The sequence below is a fragment of the Sebastes fasciatus genome, chromosome 6 (assembly GCF_043250625.1).
Source record: "Sebastes fasciatus isolate fSebFas1 chromosome 6, fSebFas1.pri, whole genome shotgun sequence".
Taxonomy (NCBI): Eukaryota; Metazoa; Chordata; class Actinopteri; order Perciformes; family Sebastidae; genus Sebastes; species Sebastes fasciatus.
In genome coordinates, this window is record NC_133800.1 from 35,716,740 (window position 1) to 35,728,806 (window position 12,067).

Consider the following 12,067-nt stretch of genomic DNA (forward strand, 5'->3'; position numbering starts at 1 on the left):
CGGAGTATTAGGGCCACAAAATCTGAGATCACGAGAATAAAGTCATAATATTCTAAAGTAGTAATTGTACGTGTTATTTTAGAGGGGAAATAGTGTGAAAATGAGGAATGTGGAGCATCCTGTGAAGTTATACTTTAGTTTAGGTTTCACAAATAACCAAATACTTCATGTTTTGGCTCATCAGCACCACGTTATCATCAGTATCAGGACCTGGAAAAGATTGTGAAAGAAACGGAGTTTATTCTGAAGAAAGAAATTCTAATTCTATTAAAGTTATGACTTTATTTTCTTAACATTACGATTTTTTCTCATAAAGTTATAACTTTATTCTCGTAATGTTACGACTTTTTTTCTCGTAAAGTTATGACTTTATTTTGGTTAAGTTATGACTTTATTCTATTAAAGTTATGACTTTATTTTCTTAACATTACAATTTTTTCTCGTAAAGTTATAACTTTATTCTTGTAATATTACGACTTTTTCTCGTAATATAATGACTTTATTCTGGAAATCTCCGATATTTTTTCTCCCTTAATGTGGCCCTAATACTCCGTCTAGGGACTATTTCTTCTGCAGAAAGAATTTATAACTGTCCATAGTGAGGTATATAGATAATCCAGAGTAACTGGGAGAGTTTCTTAAAAGACAAGTTGCTGTGGAATCATTTAATCATTTAAATGATTCAACTTCCTATGAAAACGGAAGTTAGGTTAGAAACTCCGGTTTAATTCCAATCCGTTCCTACACCCTCCAACTCCATCTGTAGTCACACTCACAGCTCAATGAAGCACCTTTCTTTAAGGTGGAGGGTATAAATACAGCGGCAAGCTTCGGGATGACCTTCCCTCCCTCTGGCAAGGATTTTTTAAATAAATATCAAAATCAGAAATACTTCATTGATCCCATTCTAGAATATATATATATAACTTAAGGAATCCATTGGTACCCTTTTTTGTCTTTTTTAGGCGGGTACAGGGGGTCTTTAGGGGGAGATAGCAGGTCAACAGTAGATGTCACATAGAAGTGGTGAACATCATCTGAAAGCGAACCTGAAGATTAATTTGAGATGCAGCTCAGCACTCTGTGTCAAGCTGTTCTAGTCATAAGTCAGAAACAAAACTAGAGTGATGGAAGAGGCACTATGTAGCCTACTTGACATATCGTGATGAATTGTTTTCCAAGCAACAAATGAAATTCCTGAAAAAATTGCATTTAATATTTCATTGTTACTTACGAAATATGTTCAAAGTGTCACTTGACGACATGTATAGCCGCATGAAGTCATTCCACAGCTGGCTGTCGTGGTGGTGTCCAGCAAACGATGTGGGCTTCATTGACAATTGGAACCCTTTCTGGGGAATTCCTGGTCTGATTAGGAGAGACGGCATTCATCCTACTTTGGATGGTGCGGCTCTCTTATCCAGAAATCTGACCAAGATTGTTGGTGGAACAAATCCATGACAAACCAGAGGTCATTCCAGGACGCAGAGCTGTAGTCTTACACACTTCTCTGCGCTTCCATTAGAGCAGTTACCCACCCATAGCTTAACCCCAAACCTAACTGAGACTGTGTCTGCCCCACCTAAATTAATTAAATCAAAAGTAAACAGAAGAGGAGTTAAACATAATAATCTAATAAAATCTAACACTAGTACTGCAATAAAGCAACAAAACAGGAGAATTAAATGTGGACTCTTAAATATCAGATCTCTGTCATCTAAAGCTCTACTAGTAAATGATTTAATATCAGATAATCACATTGATTTATTTTGTCTTACTGAAACCTGGCTGTGTCAGGAAGAATATGTCAGCCTAAACGAATCCACTCCCCCGAGTCATATTAATACTCACATTCCTCGAGACACCGGCCGAGGAGGTGGAGTTGCAGCCATCTTCGACTCAAGCCTATTAATAAACCCTAAAACTAAACTAAATTATAACTCATTTGAAAGCCTTGTTCTTAGTCTTTCACACCCAACCTGGAAAGCACTACAGCCAATTTTATTTGTTATAGTGTACCGCGCTCCAGGCCCATATTCTGAATTTCTATCTGAATTCTCAGAGTTTCTATCAAGCTTAGTCCTGAAAACAGATAAAGTCATTATAGTAGGTGATTTTAATATTCATGTGGACGTTGATAATGATAGCCTCAGTACTGCGTTTATCTCTTTATTAGATTCAATTGGTTTCTCGCAGAACGTGCATAAACCCACTCACCGCTTTAACCACACCCTCGACCTTGTTATGTCATATGGCGTTGAAATTGAACATTTAATTGTTTTTCCACAGAACTCTCTTTTATCAGACCATTATTTAATCACTTTTGAATTCTTATTACTAGACTATACACCATCAGATAAAAGTGTGTACACTAGATGTCTATCCGATAGTGTTGTAGCTAAATTTAAGGAAGCGATTCCATCAGCATTAAATTCAATACCATGTCTCAATATAACAGAGGACTCGTATGTTAATTTTAGCCCTACCCAAATTGATCATCTTGTAGATAGTGCTACAGACTCACTGCGAATCACACTTGATTCTGTTGCCCCTCTAAAAAAGAAGTTAGTAAAACAAAGGAAGTCAGCTCCATGGTATAACCCTCAAACACGCAAATTAAAGCAAGCATCGAGGAAACTGGAAAGGATATGGCGTTCCACCAAACAGGAAGAATCTCATTTAGTCTGGCAAGATAGTCTTAAAACATATAGGAAGGCTCTCTGTGATGCCAGAGCAGCCCATTACTCATCATTAATAGAGAAAAATAAGAACAACCCTAGGTTTCTATTCAGCACTGTAGCCAGGCTGACAGAAAGTCACAGCTCTATTGAGCCATGTATTCCTACAACCCTCAGTAGTAGTGACTTCATGAGTTTCTTTAATGATAAAATCATAACTATTAGAGACAAAATTAATCACCTCCTACCGTCAACTGGTACCAATTTATCCTCAAACTTAGGAACCTTAGAAACAGCTGTACAACCTGATATATATTTAGACTGCTTTTCTCCTATCGATCTCCACAAATTAACCTCACTGATCTCCTCATCTAAATCATCTACCTGTCTCCTAGACCCTATCCCAACTAAACTGCTTAAAGAAGTTTTACCTCTAGTTAGCACCTCTTTACTGGATATGATCAATGTGTCTCTACTAACAGGCTATGTACCACAGTCCTTTAAAGTAGCTGTAATTAAACCTCTTCTTAAAAAACCCACTCTTGATCCAGAGGTCCTAGCCAACTATAGACCTATATCTAACCTTCCCTTTACCTCCAAAATACTCGAGAAAGTAGTTGCCAGTCAGCTGTGTGACTTTCTACAGAACAATCATTTATTCGAAGATTATCAGTCAGGATTTAGAGTGCACCATAGCACAGAGACAGCACTAGTGAAAATTACAAATGACCTTCTAATGGCATCGGACAAAGGACTTGTCTCTGTACTTGTCTTGCTAGATCTCAGTGCTGCTTTCGACACCATTGACCATGACATCCTATTACAAAGACTGGAACATTTAATTGGCATTAAAGGAACTGCACTAAGTTGGTTTAAGTCCTATTTATCAGATCGATCTCAGTTTGTACATATCAACGATGAGTCCTCCATGTACGCCAAAGTTAGTCACGGAGTTCCACAGGGTTCTGTACTTGGACCAATTCTATTTACCTTATATATGCTTCCCTTAGGCAATGTTATTAGAAAACACTCCATAAACTTTCATTGTTATGCAGATGATACTCAATTATATCTATCAATCAAGCCAGACGAAACAAACCAGTTAACTAAACTTCAAGCATGCCTTAAGGACATAAAAACCTGGATGACCTGCAATTTCCTGATGTTAAACTCAGACAAAACTGAAGTTATTGTACTAGGCCCTGAGCACCTCCGAAACAAATTATCTAATGATATAGTTACTTTAGATGGCATTGCCCTGGCCTCCAGCACCACCGTAAGGAATCTGGGAGTTGTCTTCGACCAGGATATGTCCTTTAACTCTCACATAAAACAAACCTCACGGACTGCCTTCTTTCATCTACGTAACATTGCGAAGATCAGGCACATCCTGTGTCAAAATGATGCAGAAAAATTAGTCCATGCATTTGTTACCTCTAGACTCGATTACTGCAATTCCTTATTATCAGGCTGCTCCAATAAGTCTCTTAAGACTCTCCAGTTGATCCAGAATGCTGCAGCACGTGTACTGACTAGAACTAGAAAAAGAGATCATATTACGCCTGTATTAGCTTCTCTACACTGGCTGCCTGTAAAATCCAGAATAGATTTTAAAATCGTCCTCCTCACCTACAAAGCGCTAAACGGTCAGGCCCCATCATATCTTAAAGAGCTCATAGTACCCTACTACCCCACTAGAGCACTGCGCTCACAGAATGCAGGGTTACTTGAGGTTCCTAGAGTCTCCAAACGTAGAATGGGAGCCAGAGCCTTCAGCTATCAAGCTCCTCTTCTCTGGAACCAGCTCCCAGTTTCAGTCCGGGAGGCAGACACCGTCTCTACATTTAAGAGTAGGCTAAAGACTTTCCTCTTTGATAACGCTTATACTTAAGCTGCTATAGGCATAGACTGCCGGGGGACTTCCTATGACACACTGTCATAAGGAACTTCCTATGACACACTGAGCTCCCCTCTCCTTCTGTATATACTCATGTCCCATGTCCATGTTGTTACTAACTTCATTCCTTCCCGGGAGTCCTTGTGCCTCCCTGTCTCGCAGCTAACCGTGGAGCGGGGTCACACCTGGAGTGAGGTCATACCTGGAGCGGGATCACACCAGGGAGCGAGGTTATACCTGGAGCATGGGTACACTTGGAGCAGGGTTTCACCTGGATCTTGGTGGTCTCCGGTATTGTGGCTGCATCTGCTGCCGCGTCGGTGCCTGCTTGACACCAACTGCTACCATCCCTAATTAACTACGTCTGTACGAGGGACTACCAATGCTAACGAGGGATTTCCAACACCTAATGACAATGTGGCAGCCTGGAGAATAACACTTCTCAATCACTGCCAAAGACATCAAGAGCTCCCAGCAAGCATGCTGATGCTGCAGGAACCAATGCACGGGCATCGATCGCAGGGACGTCCCACACCAATACACATGGACGTACTGAGGAGAGATGCTGGACAGTGCTGGCTTTCCGATAGTTGTATTATCACTCTTTCCATCCACCACTATTGGTTTTGTGTTATCAGCCCTACTTGTATTAGTTATTACAGCTGCTAGACTGCTATTGTGGCTGCTTCTATATCTCTCTCTCTCTATCTCTCTCTCTCTCTCTCTCACTCTATCTATCTATCCCCCCAGCCGGTCTCGGCAGATGGCCGCCCGCCCTGCGCCCGGTTCTGCTCCAGGTTTCTTCCCAGTAATCGGGGAGTTTTTCCTGGCCACAGTGCGCTTGGTGGATCCTGTTGGGTCTCAAAACTATGGTGTACGGTCATAGACCTGCTCTATATATAAAGCGTCTTGAGATAACTTCTGTTGTGATTTGACGCTATACAAAAATAAATTGATTTGATTTGATTTGACTTGCAGTGTTGGATATTAACAGGTTACTGAGTCTCTTTTGCAGTTCTATTGTCTTTAGGCTAGAGACCAAATTTTATTGTTATTCCACAAAAGAATTATCATTGAGAATGGCGGCGTTTATGGCAAAAGTTGCACACTCAAGTTCTGCTATTTCCCTGTCCTTTCGGTTCAATTTAAATACTCAGCAGCAAGTAGGCAGATGGCCAGTGTTGGGCAACTTAAATGTAAATATGTGATCAGTTATTTGTTATTTACTTTATTTATTGCCTTCCTCCCAAAATACTAACATCATTTCCTAATTATGCAGAAGAACCGGTTAAATACCCGTTACAAACCAGCTCCATAAAAAGGTGCTCTTCTTAATAAAATTGTGTCTCATCATCTTAAATTTGTATGCTCACACTTCAACGTTCAAGATGTTACTAACCCTAAAGACAATAGAACTGCAACAGAGACTCAATAACCTGTTACTATCCAACACTGCAAGTGACACTTTGAACATATTTTATCTTTCTTTTTATCTCTTTATCTTATTCTTGAATATTTTACTAACAACAATCTTTCATTTCACTGTCATGCTGCTGTTCCTGACTGTAACATGCACGTTGATTAAATATTTGAGTGATTGTGACACAGATTTAGTTTACATGTCAGTTTATTTTATAACTTTTGTAACTATATAACAATGAAATATGAAATGTGTTATTTTCATACTGTTATGGCATACAGCCTAGTATAACCGGTGCCCCCTTCCAGTGTGGATAAAGCACTGGAAAACGGCTGTTCTGCAACCTCTGACCTAGGTTTCGAATGGACCTCCAAAAATCTACAAGTAGATCGTCTCAGCCTGCTCAGGGAGGCAGGAGTTCAGCAAGGCTTAAAAACACCAGCTGCTGATGTATTGCTTATTTCAGGTCTACATTTTAGTATGCTACAGAAATGTGTATGCAATAGGTGTTGGGAGACTGGAAGTACACCTGGAGTTTTTAAAGTCCATCCTGGAGGAGGAACCCTATGTCGGTAGGGAACCTCGCTCGGTTATGAAGGGCAGCTTCAGGACCCTGGCCCCATCACCCCTAATTTGGATGCCAATCTAACACCTAATGTACACTAAAACACACAACTATGTTTAAGCCTTGATAACATAAGCAACATAAAACACAACTCAACCAGTAGAACATCAAATAATCCAAGCTAACCCCATTTAGCAAGTCAAGACTAAGTAAACAACACAACTTTAACCTTAGCAAGTATTCAGCTTTGCTATTGTAATTCATAACAATTACATTTTAACTGTCAGCCTATCCCAGGGGAAGGGCTCTCTTACCTTACCTTAAGGACACCAAGCAGACACCCTCAGAGATGAGCAAGACAGGACTTTGGTTGGAATGTACAGAATACAATCCAGTTTTATTGGTTTTTAAAGATAATATGAAGATTACTGGTTACATGAATTGAATGATAGAAAAAGGAACCAAAACACCCAGTAAAATCTCAAAAGATCCCCAAAAGCTTCAAAATGCCCAAAAGAAAAAGTCAAAAATATCCTCAGAGTCAAAAAAGCCTCCTATAATCTGTTGTCTCCCCTTATTTATACTTTTTTACTCCGGATCCATGAATGGTTAACAATCTAAACATCAACAAACTATTAGACACGTAAGACCTCTAAGAAAAAAGCTTTTCTTACATATTTTTACCAACCAGTGAATATTAAAGCACACAGGATTACATATTGAAGAATGAAAGAAAATCAAATACTTGTTATCACTATTAAATGAGCACAAAGACATATGGGATTATATATGTGGAATAAAATCATATCTGAGACTAAATCACTCTAAGCTCAATAGAAGAAAAGAAATCATACCGATTCACCAGTTTCACAACAATGTTTCCAAGTATTTCTGTAATTTTCAATTGGTTAGTCAATTAAAGTCAATTAATTAATTAATTGGTTAAACTCTGAATTAGGGTAGGTTTTGGGGGTGTGTGTCTTGGACATTATAGGTGATACCTCAAAAAAAACATTTGTTGCCTGGTAAACAATTTGTTGAAAAACTGAAGAAATCGATAAATGCTAAATTAAAGCAAAAATAAAACTTATTTTTTTTTAGGTTTTCGTTACGGGTATCCAACATACAATATGTCAGGTACTGTAACTCATGGAGCCTCTTCCATTATTCTTTCAGGGACAGGGCCTACAGAGGTTCATAGGGATCCACCACAGCCCGGACTTCTCCCACGGTGACGCCTTTGTAGGTCCCGGTGATGGACGTCCACTTGATATCCCCGTTCCTGTAGGTGCGTCTGAGGCGTGCAGTGTAAGGGATGTCTGCCCCGTACTTGTACCCCACCAAACTGACTTTGCAGGAGTGGTGTGGTGGGACTTTGCACTCAACAGCAACAGAGTGGGTGCTTGACTCCGTGTGAGTGGTCCCCTTCGAGAACTGGAGGGTTGTCTCCACGCTAAACTCGACACTTGCTTCGCCAATAATTGGGATTCCGGCAGTGATGCCAGTCGTGACGCCCGCTGTTATGGAAAAGCTGGTGTCCCACCTTTGCTCCACTTGGATTGTCTTTAAGAGGGTGGTAGTCTCTGTCACTGGCTGGTCGCTATTGTTTTCGACTATAGAATTGGTCAAGATCTCTGGAGGATACTTAATGATGTTAAGATCATCAGTTTTATACTTGACATCAGAAATGTGCTCGCTGATTACATCTGGGTTAAAGGTCAGAATCTGGTACTCATCGTACTCATCGTATATACTCTTTACCTCCCCAGGGAAGGTAGAAGGTCTTATTTATAACATGCATCTTCCCAAGACCATACTCGTTCTTCCCAACATACATGTTATCGGGGGAGCTGTAGACTGCATTTGCAGGCACTGAACCGTAGGAGCCATTCTTCCACTTCAAAGACTCAAAGTCATCTTTGTTCACCAGGATCTCAAATGTGGAGCTACGAATCTCTTTGTCTCGGAAGGAGTAGTGGCAGTAATGATCCAGGTGAGGGCAGAAGAAGCCGGCTGCGATCCCACATCTGGCAATGTAGTCGGTGCGTTTTTCGTATCCATTGTAGATTGAAACGGCTCCGTCGGGGATAGAGCCGTCAAAGGTCTGCCATTCCAGGTTGGTTTGTTCAATGGTCACTTTGAGAAAGCACAGATAGGAACAATGTTAAGTATAAACCAACTTACATCAGAAATCAATCAATGTATTCCCAAAACTTTTTTAAAATAGACAAGCTTGGAATGAATGCTTTATAGGGCAAAACAAAAACTGGCCAATGGAGAGTGAAGAGCAAAACATTTACCTCAAAATTATTTTTAAATCACTTATCAAATTGTCATGAATTTTAGAAGAAGCCAAACTGACCATAGCTTAACCCCTCGCCCAAACAGTGATTGTCCTACCATACCTTAGCAACCGTAACTAGGCATGGAGGTCTGTCAAGCTCTGGATTTCTCCACATGTTGAAGCGTTGTGCATACACCGTAAAACTCATTTAAAGAGTTTGGAAAAAGTGTTAGGAATGGACTCAACTGTGTGTTTAACTGCTCTAACATAAGCTGCAATGTTTAGCATTAGGGGTGTAACGGTGATACGTTTTTACAACGATGCGTTATTATAATTTTCCATGATTCCGATACGGTTCAAGGACGATATTTGGCTCATCTAGAGCGATACGATATGATACGATTCAATTCAATGACTTGAAATCGACACAATACCTTTTTTGCCAAAAATTCTATCAGTGTGAAATAAATAGCTGATACTGCACAATGCAGGTCAGGATTCCTCAAAGTTTTTCTTGTAAGGGAATCAGGGATAAATTAATTATGGATATAAACAAGTAAACACAACGATTAATGGCAAATACATATAACTCATACAAAAGACAGTGCAATATTTAACAAAAGATCAAATTCAAGTTAAATGATGTTCTCATTTTCAAAGCAAAAGGTAGAGCAATAATATTGAACAAAAAATAAAATGCAACCAACTTCTCTTCAGGTCGAATGAACAGTGGTTTAATCTAGCCATCGTGCGCACACACGTTCATGCGCTCACACAATGGCTAACATGGTGCACCTGTAGTGCATTAGAGCATAGGGTGGGATGAAAAAGAAGGCATTATTATAGGGGGGTGCATTAGCGGCTGTGACAATTATGACTTACTGTATCACATTCATTACTTTCTCCCCCTTTAATCACAGGGCTCTCCCCCTGATGACCTACTGACAGTTTGGGAGTCCTGTAGAGAGTTTCTCTCAGAGGAAGCATATTGTTGTCTGGGACTACATACATTATTTTTCAACTTTAGTTTTGAACCTGAACCATTTTGATCACATCATGTTGCTCGGCTCAGCCTCAGGCTATTATAATTAAATTGTGGAGCTCAGACATTTTGTCCAGGATGGAGACACCGGGTGAAAGACTGACATGAACGGCCGGTCCTGAGGGAGTTATAAGAGGAGCGAAATGCCTGTTGATGGGCAGAAGGAACTGTGTATAATTAATCAAAACAACACGTTTGATGTGCTCATAAGCACGGAGGACTCTGTGGTTCAGAACTGCACAAAATGTAACCAGCGGATCAGACGTTTCTGTGCGTAATTGTTGCCAGACAACATCACTATATAGTTAAAGACAGCAGCGATGCGCTGTGCTGGCTCTTATCTCGTGCGCATAAATTAATTAATGAGTGGAACATGATAAACGTCTATGTAAGCATAATATTGTTATTTTGATTGTGGTGAAAACCGGGACAATTAGTTAGTGACTGTTGAAAACCGGGACATGCGACTGTTTGACAGATATTTGTCTGGACTCGTGACACCTAACTTGAAACCGGGACGTCTGGTCACCGTAGTTTAAGCACCTGCTTCTGTTCTCCTTTTCAATATAAATGGTAGGCAATAATATTGGTGTCTCAGTAGGTGCGTGGAAAGATTGGTCGTGCTACTGTTGTATTTTATCTGGCCTTTGCATATTCTGCAAAAATCTGGCGATTTATCAAGGACATCTCCCTTTAAGCAAAAGCCAAAACGTTTCCATACTCTCTCACTTGTCTGGCTCTTCCTCTCTATCAGCCTGTTTTGTTTTGTTGTCGTCTGTCTGAGATACGCTGCTGCCGCTACACAGGGAGAGTGAACCGGAGTAACATCTAACATTTCTTTACTATCAAAAAATATAGTCATATTACGTTTGACATGCTTATATACAAGGTGCAAATTCTTAGTATCGATACAATCAATAATTTACTTTGCAAATTGATTATAGGTCGATATACATCTCCGTGAGGGACAACTTGTTGAGTACCTGTCAATGTAGTTGGATTGTAGGAATATAAATCGATACATCGATGTAGTAGATGAATAGTTGCACCCCTGGTTTGCATGTCAAGATAACTAGTAACAGTGTTACTTAGGAGCATATCATTTAGCTAACTATTAGTTTGTGGAGTTACAGGTAACCTAAAATGAAGAGGTCCCATCCACGACCATATCCACGGTGTAGTATTTTTTCTACTGTGTATGGATTTTAAAAAGTATAAGAGGTAAAAGTTGAATGTAAGCACTGATGTCCTTAAAGAGATGAATATTTTGATAGTTGAACAGTTTCTGTAGCTGAAAGTATGCAGGTGTAGTTAGAGTCCAAAAAAAACGTACGGAAGAAATACAAGAAGAAGCAGAATAATAAAGATTTGGATAACATACTGTGAATGCTGTATTACAGTACTCACACAATAAGTCTTGTTAAACTTAATCAAAATAATATCAAGTATTTTTTTAATGCTTGTGTTTTATTTTTCAGTTGAACTTCTTCAATTCCAATCTTTCCTTTTTCAGTTCAAGTTCTGTTTTCAATGCCAACATTTACTGTCACTCTTCTAGTTCCATAGGATTCCTATTTTCCATCTGTTTTCATAATTTGTTTGCTCCCTACATTTTTTGTAAAAAGACATTTCTATTCATCCCATTTTAAGTGACGAAAAGAAACAGCAGCATGGAAATATCATACTGTAATGGCAGCTTCACTTTACCTGGTTTAGCCATCGTCAGCAACACTCAGCTTCAGCTGCAGATGAAACACACAACAGAAGCATTGTTATTTAAAATATCAGATCATCAAATGTGAACTACAGAGACAGCTAAAAGGCAGAGTTTGTTTTAAAGAACATGAGCACAGAAAAAGAAGACTTTGATCATGTGAAAGACGAACATCTTTAGATTGTCTGCTCATGGGAAATAGTTTTTTGCAGTTAGGAAGTTCGTAAATACAGAATCTGATATGAGTCAGTAAATCTGTAATTCTAATTTCAAGCAGTGTTGAAATGATTGCTTTCTAATTATGTGGATGGTCGTAAATTGCTTGTATACATTAACTTTCTCCTAGTAACCTAGAACTATTAAACTACTAATTTTCAAGTTTTTAAGTGGTTGAAATTTATGAGAAGTACTCACCACCAGATTTAAAATACAGTCAACAATTATTTATTGTTTAAAAATTAATTAGT

At 39.3% G+C, this 12,067-nt stretch overlaps 1 pseudogene; it reads right to left on the reverse strand.

The window, feature by feature from the left end:
* Window positions 1–7,273: 7,273 nt before the first annotated feature.
* LOC141770121 (natterin-3-like) lies at window positions 7,274–9,591 on the reverse strand (annotated as a pseudogene).
* Window positions 9,592–12,067: the final 2,476 nt, after the last annotated feature.